The sequence below is a fragment of the Lactuca sativa genome, chromosome 3 (genome assembly GCF_002870075.4).
Source record: "Lactuca sativa cultivar Salinas chromosome 3, Lsat_Salinas_v11, whole genome shotgun sequence".
Classification (NCBI taxonomy): Eukaryota; Viridiplantae; Streptophyta; class Magnoliopsida; order Asterales; family Asteraceae; genus Lactuca; species Lactuca sativa.
Window position 1 is genome coordinate 168,927,914 of NC_056625.2, and position 13,772 is coordinate 168,941,685.

A 13,772-nucleotide genomic window follows, 5' to 3' on the forward strand; every position below is an offset into this window, starting at 1 on the left:
CTTCATGGATTTATAACAGGTGATTAGTGAGACGATAATATTGTATATTCATGAAACCGAGACGTGTGAGTTGTTATTTGTTGGTCGGTTGCACATTGATAATAAGAAAACGCGCCAATAACTTGGTGTTATAAAACTTATTATTGTGTGTGATTCGATCAGTAAATGCAAGCGAGCATTTAAGTTGAGGTTTATCCATTCCTTTTACCCAAAGTGGGATAAAAGCGATATATGTGGGCCCCTCGATGATTTAGTGATGACACCCTAAGTGCTCGGCGAAGCCGGGACTAAGTTGATTTGTTCAATTATAGTCTGTTGTCAGTTGTCATAAATCAAAAGTCGGGAAACAGTGTAGAGAGAATGTTTAAAATTCATGTCTTATGTCTATACGATATCTTCAGAATGGAGGAATATATGATCCCTTATCTAAAGGACATGCGTATCTGATAAGATCAGAGTTGAAAGTGGTTTTTGAAAGCTACGTTTGCTGATTAGGTTGTGAAGTTATACAAAATAGTTATTAGACTTATCCAAGAGGGAGATTGTTGGATTGGTGTCTAAGTTGTACTTGACCCGATTATGAGCATGGTCCTTGTGGGTTGCCTTCACCATAGCAATATGTAGGATGAACTAAGGAGAAAAAGGTTTAATTATAATTTATTAATATATTATAAGAATAATATATTAAAGGAGAAATCATAATGTTTAATTAATATTAGTCAAGAATTAATTAAGAACTAATTTTTTGGCTAAAAGAGATTAATTAAACTTAGGGGACTGGAGTTGTAATTATAAGATAATTACAATTGGGCTATGGATCACCTAATAATATGTAGGTTGGACAAATTCTATGGGAAGCCCATAAGGAATTCGTCTAAGGGATATGTTAAAGGAGTCCATGGGCTGCTTAGGGCCTAAGCAGTCAGATTAGGGTTTCCTAGTTGCAAACCATAATGGCCTACATGTATATAAAGGACCCCTATGCCCCAAAAACGTAGCTAAGTGTTACCTTAGGGTTTCCAGCCGTTTTTGGTGCCTCCTCTCTCCTCCCTCTTCATCCAAGTTGCTTAGTGGTGTTTGTGACTCCATTAGAGGTGCAACACTTGTGGCACTAAGCTTTCTGAAGCGAAGGATTGATTGTTATTGCTATATAACCATCAAAGGTCATATCTAAACCCTATTTTATGTTAATATGATTAATTGCATGTTAGATATAGGGTTTGTAAGTCTTGGAAGTTTATTGCATGTTCAAAGTAGAAAAACTAGATCCAAGCAATTAGGGTTGCATGAACACCATAGGATTGATGTGATGCACATAGTCCATCAACAACCAGTCGTGCCTTATATGTGTGTACATTACCATCCATGTCGGTCTTCTTCTTGAAGATCCATCTGCACCCAACTGTCTTGCGACCTGGTACATTGTCAACAAAGTTCCAAACTTGATTTCCATACATGGACTGTATCTCGCTGTCCATTGCCTCTTTCCATTTAGCAGACTCGGGGCCTGCCATGGCTTCCGCATAGTTGTTAGGTTCATCCTGACTTACCAGTGTTTCATCACTGATAAGTGTCTCACCTTCTACAGTAATATGGAAACCATAGTAATGCTCAGGTGCCTTCCTAACTCTCGTGGAACGCCTCAGAGGTAAATACTCATCAATTGGATCAACAGGAGTTTCCTCCTCATGTTGACTGCTAGGGTTTGAAGTTCCTTCATCACTTGCCTCGTGAATTTCTTCGAGGTCAATTTTCCTCCCACTGTTTCCTTGGCTTATGAACTCTCTCTCTCTCTCTCTCTCTCTCTCTCTCAAGACACCCTTCCTTGCTACAAAGACCACATTCTCATTGGGTCTGTAGAAGAGGTAACCAAAGGATTTATGTGGGTAGCCGATGAAAATACCCCTCTCATTTCGAGGTTTGAGCTTATCATGAGTCTCACTACTCACGAAAGCCTCGCAACCCCAAATCTTGATGTGGTCTAGATTAGGAACTTTTCCAGTCAACATCTCATGAGGAGTTTTGGTAACTTTCTTTGTAGAGACTAGATTAAGGATATGGTCGGCAGTCTCTAAGGCATACCCCCAGAATGAGATTGGAAGCGAAGCTCGACTTATCATGGAACAAACCATATCTAACAAGGTTCGATTACGCCTCTCAGCCACACCTTTCAAATGTGGTGTCCTGAGAGATGTCAATTGTGAGACAATCCCACATTTCTTAAGATAGTCGAGGAACTCTATACTAAGTTACTCACCACCACGATCGGATCAAAGCATCTTAATGTTCCTACCCAATTGATTCTATACTTCTTGTTTAAACTCTTTAAACCTCTCAAAAGTCTCTGACTTATGCTTGATTAATTAGACATAACCATATTTACTAAAATCATCTGTAAAAGTCACATAATAACGGTTAGCATCCCTTGTGGCAGTTTTGAAGGGTCCAGACACATCTGTGTGCACTAGATCCAACAAACCTTCACCCCTTGCACAAGAACCAGTAAAGGGTGACTTTGTCATTTTTCCAAGTAAACATGATTCACAACTATCATCCGACTTTAGGTCAAATGACTCCAAGATTCCATCCTTTTGGAGTTGGCCTATGCGTTTCTTGATTACATGCCTAAGACGACAATGCCATAATGATGCTTTATCCAAGTTATTATTATTAGAAGAATCAATACACAACACATTATTTCCTACGTGATCTACAACAGACACAACTTCATACACACCATCACAAGGTAATGCTTTAAAATAAAGAACATTATTAAAGAAAGCATTTATTCCACCAACTTCATTATCAAAAGAAAAGGTAAAACCTTGTTTGTACAAAGCATGAAAGGAAATAATATTTCTTGCCATTTCAGGCGAGTAACAACATTTATTCAAATCTAATGTAAACCCACTACTTAGCAACAAATAACAAACTCCAATCTTGGTGACAGGTGAAGCTTTCCTATTCCCCATGATCAAGTTTATCTTTCCATGCTCCACATTCTCACTGTCACACCCCGAACACCGAAGGCGGAAACATTTCCGGGGTTGACTCCATGTTGATTATCAAATCCAATGCACATAGTAAAACACTAAACACAAAACATTACATTACATAATATTGTTTACATCTATTTGAAAGAAAAGTTATATAGTGTTTTACATATGTAATATAAACAAAAGTAAAGACGAGTCTTCGGGACGCTCCGTCTTCTCCAAAAGGTGGCGGTGTACCTGTTTAATGCTGACCTGAGAATACAAGCGGTTTGAAAATCAGCATAAAGCTGGTGAGTTCATAAGCAGTTTAGTTTTGAAAAGAACGAGTTCCTTTACTTTCTGGAAAAGTTGTTGATCAAGAAAATCCCATATTTTCTTATGAAAACGGTTTAGTTATCCTTTATTACAATTTCGAAAACGGTTGGTTATGTCATTCCTGGAAAATCCCATATTTTCCTTATAGTTTTAGTTATTCGTTTGTTACTTTATCCGTTTATGTGTTGTTGTACTACCCAGGAAAATCCCATATTTTCCTTATAGTTTTACTTATTCGTTTGTTACTTTATCCGTTTATGTGCTGTTGTGCTACCCAGGAAAATCCCATATTTTCCTATGTGTTGAGTTGCCTATTTCTATCTAAGTTCGTTACTGGTTGTTATGTTATCCCAGGAAAATCCCATATTTTCCTATGTGTGGTGGTTGGTTCTTAGGTCTGATTTCAAAGTACTAGTAATTACCATGTGAGTAGTATTAATTATGTGATCTAAACCCTTAGTTATTCTACATTTGAATGACTATTATCTACTAGCTTAGTTGTATTTTCGAATATTCGGAATCACACAGAAGCGTACATTACTGTATTTTCGAAGTTCTGCTGAGTTCCAAAAGAGTATATTAGTTGTGTATTTGAAGCTCTGTCGACATTCTGAGGCGGATATATTTGAAACTCAGTAGAGGTCCAGAGGCGTATTTTCGTATTAGATTTGAAACTCTGGTGACACTCAAGGAGTACACTAACTGTATTTTCGAAGTCTTAGTGTCAACCAAAGGCGTCATTTCGCATTCGTAGTCGTATTTGCATTCGTAGTTGTATTCGTATTCTTAGTCGTATTCGTATTCGTATTCGTAGTCGTAGTCGTATTCGTATTCATAGTCGTACTCGTATTCGTAATCGTATTCGTATTCGTATTCGTATTCGTATTCGTATTCATAGTCGTATTCGTATTCGTAGTCGTACTCGTATTCGTAGTCTTATTCGTATTCGTATTCGTATTCGTACTAGATTACATTTGTATTGGTCTTAAATATGATTAGTATGATTTCTTATTCAATGAGAATATAGTTATAACACTCTTAAAAGAAATCTATGTTTAACCTACAATTCGAAATGTCAATTATCACAAATCTTTGGAAATCAAGACATTTAGTAAGTAAAACCATTGAGTTGAAAACCAATTTAAGTACAAAATACACTTGTACTTTTTGCTTGTATTCCCCCCTGAAAACATTGAAAAACCATTGAAAACACGGAAAAAAGGTAGGGGTATGAACTCACCAGACTCGGAAATGCGACGATTTCGGACACTAAACGTCGGTTCGGGGCCTGATTACTCGTGATGTCCCTATGTAAAATGAAATAATGTCCATATATATCTAATTAGATTTACAATCACTAATTTTATGGAACATTATACTCCAATGAGATTAAACACCTCAAAACGAGTGTTTGGAGTGACCCGGGTGACATCTATGGACGTGTAATGGCCGTGAACTCATGTTGCTATGATTTTGAGTGCTTAATGGCTTGTTTGGACTTGGGAAATGTTCGAATGGACTTTTAAAATGCCTTGGAATAAATTTATGGGACGTATACCATTCAAAAGGGAGTTCACGGCTATAAACTTGGAGTTTACGGCCGTAAACTCTCCTATGGTCTTGAATAATTATTTTGGGGTACAAGGAACAATCATATGTGATTCTAGCAATTTTTCCAAGCCTTGGGGTGATTTTAGGGCTTCATTTGACACATATTTGGGAGTTTACGGCCTAAGGGCATGATCTATGGCCGTAAACTCTTATATGTTGCATTTTGATATGTTTAAGACCCCCAAACCATTTTTAGATGGTTCTAGGGTTTACCACAAGGCTATTGGTTAAGTTTGAAGGCATTTGGACATGTAAAAATGAGTTTACTCTCCATTTTTGAGGGGTTTACGGCCCAAGCATGTGCCTTGGCTGTAAAATCCTATTTACTCCCCCAAAAATTATGTTTATGATGTTCTAAGGCCATTACCAATATTCTAAAATTCATATCTAAGCCTTGTTTAAGTCTAGGAAGGGTTTAAGGGCTTAAAACCCTTTTAATTTAGTGTTTATGGCCTAGGCACCTTCCTGGGCAGTAAACTCATAAACAAGGCTCTAAATCATGTTTCAAGGCATTCTAAACCCATTCCATAAAGTCATCTAGCCATATGTAAGGTCTAATTGTGGTTTGGAAGGGTTTTGTTGCTCAAAAACCCCTTTTAAATGAGTTTACGGCCTAGGATAGTTCTAGGGCCATAAACACATGATAATGGTCCTAATCCAAAGATTAAACTCGAATTTGAAGGCTAAAGTGGTTACATAACAAGCTAGGGAAGGTACCTTGGTGATTAGAAGCCTTAAACTTGAGATTTGGACACTTAAACTTGGATTTAGGAGAGAGGTTAGAGAGAGATGGTTGTGAAATGAAGCAAAAGCTTCAAATGAAAGCTTGAACACGTTTAAATAGGTCCCAAACTTGGACACGATGGAATTCTACCCGATACCGGCACTAAACGGGGCTTTTGGTCGCACCCAATTAAGTTTCCGTAACTCGGCGGGGACGTTTCTAAAAATTTTGGAATAAGTATTTTGGGCTAATTTCGTGAGTTCGTAAGAGGTTTGGACACTCATTAGCATCAATTAAACATATAAATTTAATTAATTTAACCCAAAAACGACATCGGAACGAATCGATATACGGCGAGTTATACGGGTAGAATGGGTTTTCGGCTATGCACAACTTCGGGTTGTTACACTCACTTCTTCTTAGTCCCTACAAATCAGAACATATGTGAATTCCACAACCTGTATCAAGGACCCAAGAGTTAGAATAGGGTGAGCTATTAGACAATATTGTGTAAATACCTGCATGGGTGGGTTTCACTTTCCCATCCTTAATATATTGTCGGTAATTTGGGCAGTTCTGCTTCTAATGCGACTTTTCATGGCAATAGAAGCATTCAGCCTCTTTTGGGTCAGAAGAAGGAGTGACGAAACCTTTCTTGGTTCCACTTGCAGAGGAGCCATCAAAGGTCTTAGCCTTGGTACCCTTCGAAGGGTTCTTCCACTTTTTCCCTCTACCTTTCCTGATTACCAGGACAGGGGCGGAGTTTGGAGTAGGAGTAGGAGTGGTAACAACCGACTTACCTTTAAGACCTAATTTAGCGGTCTTTAGGATTCCTTGAAGCTTGCTGAGGGTAACTTCCTCATATTTCATGTGGTATGTCATGCGGAATTGATCATAACACGAGGATAAGGAGTGCAAAATGATATCTATTGCCAACTCCTCGGGGAAGTTCACATTGAGTTTCAACAAATGGTCCACATATCATTGCATTTTCTGCATGTGGCCCATGATGGTTTCACCATCCTTCATCTGGGTTGTTATCATAGAGAAGATGATTTCATATCGCTCTTGACTAGCACTCTGATGGTAGCGTTCCATCAAATCCTGGTGCATCTCAAAAGGATAGTAGTCCTCATAGGACTTTTGGAGCTCGGCTGTCATAGTGGCCAACATGATGCATGCCACTTTGGTAGCATCTCTTTCATGTGTCCGACAGTCAGCGATCTCTTAAAGGGTAGCAGTGGACTCATCAATTTCCTTCAGCTCCTTATCGGGGACATATCCCTTGTCCTCATAGCGGGTGACCATCCTGATGTTCCGGATCCAATCCATAAAGCTGGAACCATCAAAGATGACTCTCCCACAAAGGTTCATGAGAGAGAAGGAGCCGGTAGGGATTGAGCCAGAAGCAGCATTCTTGGTTGGCATCTGAAAAGAAGAAAACAAGTTTAGATTAGATATAAAGATATTCCTTAATAAAACACCCAAATGTAATATTAAGGCTAGGACCCTATCACAATATATTATAACTTAGAAGGCGGATGTCGTAATTTAAGCTATAACATATTTGAAAGGTAGGTGAATGACGATTCACCAATTTCCACCGTGAAAAATGAAATATAAATTATTAGGTTTTAATTGGTTTTTATAAACTCCTAGATTCTTTTGAGATTCATTGAACTTTTCAACGACATGCTTCAATCTCGACTGTGCCCTTCAGGTTTTGTGACGGGGATACCGAGGATCACAAAACAAGGTGTGAAGTAACCATGAAAATTACCTGGTACCCTTAATGTTTTTCACTCAATCGATGTGTCGGTTAACCACACGCGCTCCACCGACCTATGAAAAACTATACGTCACCCTTTTCCTACCTTGTTAAGTCCAAGTTAGTGTGTCGGCTAACCACACACGCTCCACTAACGACTTTAATCAAAGTGCAAAGTGTAATTTCATGAGTTAGCACCTTATTTGCATTTTCCTAAAGTAACTAAGATTTGGAATTTATAACACATTTAGTTACTTTATAATAATCATTATACTTTTAATGAGAATTTTTTAAGTTATTGTCCTACCCGTTCGACTAACGACTATCCACCAGTCAAGGAAGCGGTGGGTGAGAGTGGACACCCATTAAGCTGCCATTTTATAGGCAACAACCTTATACCCCCTTATAGACCGACTTCGTGAATGAGGCCTACTAACGGTAAAACAACTTGATCTTTTATATATATATATATATATATATATATATATATATATATATATATATATATATATATATATATATATATTGTTAACTTATAATATTATAAAGTATAAGGGTTGAATTTTAACTTTTAAAATTCTAGGGGTTGGAACTAAAGTTTACTAGATGACTATACATGTTCCATAACTTTAGGGCAAGTGTTGTAACTTTACAAAACTTTTCAATTCATAACTTATGAGTTATTAAAATGAAGACTCTTCATTTTTTGTAACTTATGTGTTCTTTTAATGGATTTAATACAAAGTGACTCTTGGTTGTCCATAACTTGAGAACAAGTTATGGACTCCATTAAAACACATAAAGATCATGAATTAAGCATTAAACAAGTAATTCCTATGATCTAACAAGAACTCATAAGAACATGAATATTCAAATCAAAATTTTCAAGAACATATGAACACATATAATCATGGAATTTTGATATTAGCCATTGTAAATGGATTAGAACAACCATTACACCATCTAAAACAAGTTTTAATACACCAAAACAGTTTAGGGTAATGTTTCTAGTCCATTTCTAGCAGCAAAAATCGAAAATCTGCACTCTGCATGGCCAACTCGTCGAGTGCAAGTACTGACTCGCCGAGTTGGTTGAAGAATCACTTGGACTCGTCGAGTCCCTTGTGCAGACAGCAAGAAATTTGACTTTTTTCACTATTTTTCATCAATTATCAAACAAACAAGCCTAGGCTCTGATACCACTTAATGGTTTTGAGCATACTAACACTCCTAAGGTGTACATACAACCCTAGAAACCTTGGATCTATGTTTGTCTAAATACATGTAAAATATGATTTCCAAGGTTCATAATCCTATCTAGCATACATGGGGAACTTTAAACATAAAAAATGGCTAGAAATACATACCTTGTAGTAATTTGGATTCCTTGAAAACCTTGTGAGACTAGCACCCCAAGTGTGATGCCTCAAATGTCTCGCACAACACCAAATGCACTTGGAATAAACTTGAGAGATATGTAGAACAATTAGAAATCGACTTTCCCTCCTTTGTTCTCATAGGGTCTGATTTTGGTGTGTAATATGAAGCTTATATAGTGTGTTACAATTCGGGTTACACCATGTAAACCCTAATTGTAATGACCTTTCATTTCCATGACCCATGGGTTCTATAACCACCATGGAGCATCCATGGAACATCCTATGGGTTTTAACCTAACTTGATAATCCATGGAGCATTTAGCCCACTATACAAGTATGGATGATTTACACAATCAACCCATATATGCAATTAGTCACCTTTTGATCCCTTAATTAATTCTAAATTAATACTTCATCAATACTAATTAAATAATATTATTAATATATTAGAACTTATAATATATTAATAAACCATAAGTGTTATTTCTCTCATTTTAGTCTATCCAAATGCATGATGCCATACAAGCCAAATGGACCATGCCAAACCGGGTCAAGTACATACCAGAAATAGTTATGGACTTAGACACCTTATCCAACAACTCTACCCCACTTCTCCCCAGCAAATGGGAGTCCGACACCTCCTCTCATACAAAAGCTCAAATGGAGGCATACCAATACTCGAATGATAGCGGTTGTCGTAAGAATACTCAGCCAGTGGTATGTAGGTGTCCCAACTTCCCCCGAAGTCCATGACACATGCACGTAGCATGTCCTCAACGTCTGAATCTTTCGCTTGCTCTGCCCGTCCGTCTGTGGGTGATACACAGTGTTAATATGCAAGCGCGTGCCCAACTCCTCATGAATTTTATCCAAAACCTGGAAGTGAAATGCACGTCTTGATCCGACACAATCGAGATCGGCACTCCATGTCGTGCTACCACCTCTCTCATATAGATCTCGGCTAATCTCTCTGCAGAAGAGCTCTCACTCATAGCAAGGAAGTGAGCACTCTTCATCAGTCAATCTACAATCACCCAAATCGCGTCAACTCCATGAGAAGTCCTTGGTAACTTGGGGATAAAGTGCATCGAGATCTGTTCCCACTTCCACTGGGGAATCTCCAGAGGCTGCAATGGACCATTTGGATGTTGGTGCTCTGCCTTGACCGGACGATAGGTCAAGCACCTCTCGATTACCGAAGCAACATCCCTCTTCATATAGTGCCATGAGTAATCTCTCTTCAGGTCCAAATACATCTTAGTGGCCCCGAGATGGATCGATAATCTCGATCTATGTGCCTCCTCCATCAGTATACGCTGAGCTCCGCCCATATAGGGCGCCCAAATCTGCCCTTGGCTGTCAATCACAAACTCGGACACCTGCCCAATCACCCGCTCCCTCATGTGGTTCTTCGTCCTAACGGCCTTTGCCTGGGCCTCTCGAATGGTATCTAAGACTGGATTCATCGCCACCATCCTCATACACACATCTCAGATCAGGGAACTCTCTGCTCTACGGCTCAGGGCGTCGGGTACCACGTTAGCCTTGCCCGGATGATACAGGATCTCACAATCATAGTCTTTCACCACATCCCACCATCTCCTCTGACGTATATTTAGGTTGGGCTGGTCCATGAGATACTTCAGGCTCTTGTGGTCCGTGTAGATGGTACACCGAACCCCATACAAATAATGGCACTAGATCTTGAGGGCGAACACCACCGCACCCAACTCTAGATCGTGGGTAGGATATCTCGTCTCATGAGGCTTCAACTGCCTCGATGCGTAGGCTATCACATGCCATCTCTGCATCAGCACCGCACCCAAACCGGATATGGATGCATCATAGAAAACCACAAAGTCCTCCACTCCCTCGGGAAGGGATAATACTGGGTTACTGTCACACCCCAAAACCAAGAACGGCGGAAACGTTCTGGGGCGGAGGACGTCATGTATAATATCAACAACAATGTAAAGTAGTAAACAAGCAACAACATCATCCATTGCATTAATAAAATAATTATTATACAATTGTATTCTGTCAAATTTTGATAAACACTAAAGCATAAATCAAAATGAAAGATAAGTCTTGAATAAGCTTCATCTTCCTTTCTCCTTGCATCGGTACCTGTCTATGATGACCTGAGGATACAAGTAATTTTGAAAGCGAGTATCAGCTATAAAGCTGGTGAGATCATAAGTATTAATGTGTCTTAATTTGTGAAAACTTATAATTTCTAAGACATGACATTTCTTTGAAAGAAAGCTAGTATAAGTATGAAAATGTTTGTATCTCAACTGAAAATATTTGAAAATCCCTAGAAATCCCTATGATTCCTATTAGTAACAAAAAGGAGTCTTCTACCAAGACTTAACTGTTCTGTGTGTAGTCTTCTACCAAGACCTAACTGTTCTGAATGTAGTCTTTTACCAAGACCTAACTGTTCTGAATGTAGTCTTCTACCAAGACCTAACTATTCTGAATGTAGTCTTCTACCAAGACCTGACTGTTCTGAATGTAGTCTTCTACCAAGACCTAACTGTTCTAAATATTACCCTTTTGTACTAGGGTAACTATCATTCTCAACTTTAAGCCATCCGTAGATGTACTCTTACCTCTGTTGCTAACAGCTGGGTATAGGAATAGTCAATCCCTTAATTGCGTACCTGTAATGGTACCAACCGTTTGACATCCGTGGATGTACTTTTACCTCTGTAGCTAACAGAGATTCTAGGAATGGTCAATCCCTCAATACGTATCCTTTGGTACTAGGATAATAATCCATTCTATCTCGTCGATTATGTGATTTTATCACAAGGTAAAGATAAGAACACGGATTTGATAACAGAGTCGATACATATAAAATGTAATAGGACTCCTACTGATATATCTATGCACAAGTACTCCTATAAGTATAATAATGTAAATATTATAGTAGAGTACGGTAAGGTTCTACGTGTGCTAGCTAGAATGTGTGTTCTCCCTATCTAGCAAGTATAGTAATGTAAACGTTCTAGTATGGATGTATATGTTCTCGTCCTAGTATAATTGTACATGTAATGTATAGCAATGTTCTAGAAAGTATTGACTCATGAATGAACTGACTCATTGTATGATATCGTGTTCTAGTAATGGTTCTAGTATCTTCCTGAACTACCCCTATGGTAGCTTTCTAGTAATCTAAGTGGTACGTATGGACGTGGATGTATACCCTTACTACCCAAGGGCATAGGATGAACTGGAAAGACCCTTTATGACTATATATGTACACATGATATATAACAAATCTTTAAACGACCTTCGGACGAATACCCAATGTCCCACCAGGCCACATCTCAAGGCGCGAAAAGGAAATAGGGTGGATAGTCTTCCTAAGTCTTTTAAACATTCCTTATATAACTATACATATAGAGGCATGCAATTTATAATAAAATAAAAGCATAAGTAAGTTTTGTAAAACATTTGAAACAGGAATATTATTTTAAGAGAAGATCAACTTGATGTCAACCCATAAAGCAATTTGAAGGCATAAGTATAATAAAACAGTTTTGAGTATAAAGAACATTTGTTTGAAAACACAGTTGTAAATGAGTTTGAAATATGATGACAGAGTAAGAAGTACAGTGTAATAAGTAGTTGAAAACATATAAAATGTTTATAAAAATCTTTTGAATGCTGTATATTAATCACATGTGATTGATGTAATAAGTAATATAATCCTACTTACTAATCACATGTGATTGACATAAAAAGTAGCATGATTCTACTTGTATCCCCCCTCCCCATAAATCATTTAAAACAGTTTAAAACATTAGTTAAGGGGTATGAACTCACCTGCAGTATGTGACTGGAAATGAACGGGCTGTTATCGTACGGAAGGATCGGACAAGTGCTTGGTGTCAAGTGATGACTTAGACACACACAATGATCCTAATTACATATGAAAACATATGTATATAAATAATTAGTGATTATAACACTAATTATACAAGTAACAACATTTAAGCGCGAGGACAACACTTTTGGTCAAGTGCTAGGAGGCAAATGGGTTGCAATAAAGGAGTGCAATGCCCCTAATGGAAGTTTAAGGTCAAAAGACCATAATCATTAGAGTTTACGGCCCAGGGGAGTAGGCTCCTGGCCGTAAACTCTCAAACAAGCCATGAAATGGAGTTTAGAAGTACTACAACTTTAGAGGGGAATTGTTTCAAGGCTAGGCAAGAGTTTAAGGCACCATATTGACTCCTAAGGGGAGTTTACGGCCCAAAGACCCCTTTCCCTTGGAGTTTACGGCCGTAAACTCCCTTGGGAGGGTTCTTATTGTCCTTTCAAGTGTCTAACAATTCTAGGAACAAGTCTAGGCTTCAATACTTGGATTAAGGGAGGTTTAAGGCACTAAATGGGACCATTTGATGGAGTTTACGGCCATAGAACTCTTTGGACCGTAAACTCCCTCACACATGAGGTCCTAAGAATTTTAACTAGTCCATATCTCCTCTAAGTACTTGCCCTAAAAGTTTCTTGGCCTATGGAAGTGTTTAGGGTGTCCTTTGACCCCATTTAAGGAGTTTACGGCCCAAGAAATACTCTTGGCCGTAAACTCTCAAACACTATTGCTTTTTATGTGTTTTCTAGGTCTTAAACACATTAAGGTACATGCCAAAAATGAATACTAAGCCTTAGGAAGAGTTTAAAGGCATTTTGGAACCTAAAACTTGGAGTTTACGGCCCAAGGAGTTTCTTGGCCGTAAACTCCCTTATAGAAATGATTTCTAAGGGTTTTGATGGCATAAATCATGAGTGTAAAGCTTCTAGTTGTTTGTTCTAAGGCTAGGGATCACAAGGCACTCATTTGTGCCCTTTACTTGGAGTTTACGGCCCAAAAGGTGGTTCCTTGGCCGTAAACTCCTCAAACTAAGTGATTTTGATTTGTTTCTAGCCTCCAATGATCATACACTAGGTCCTTAGTTAGTTGCCTA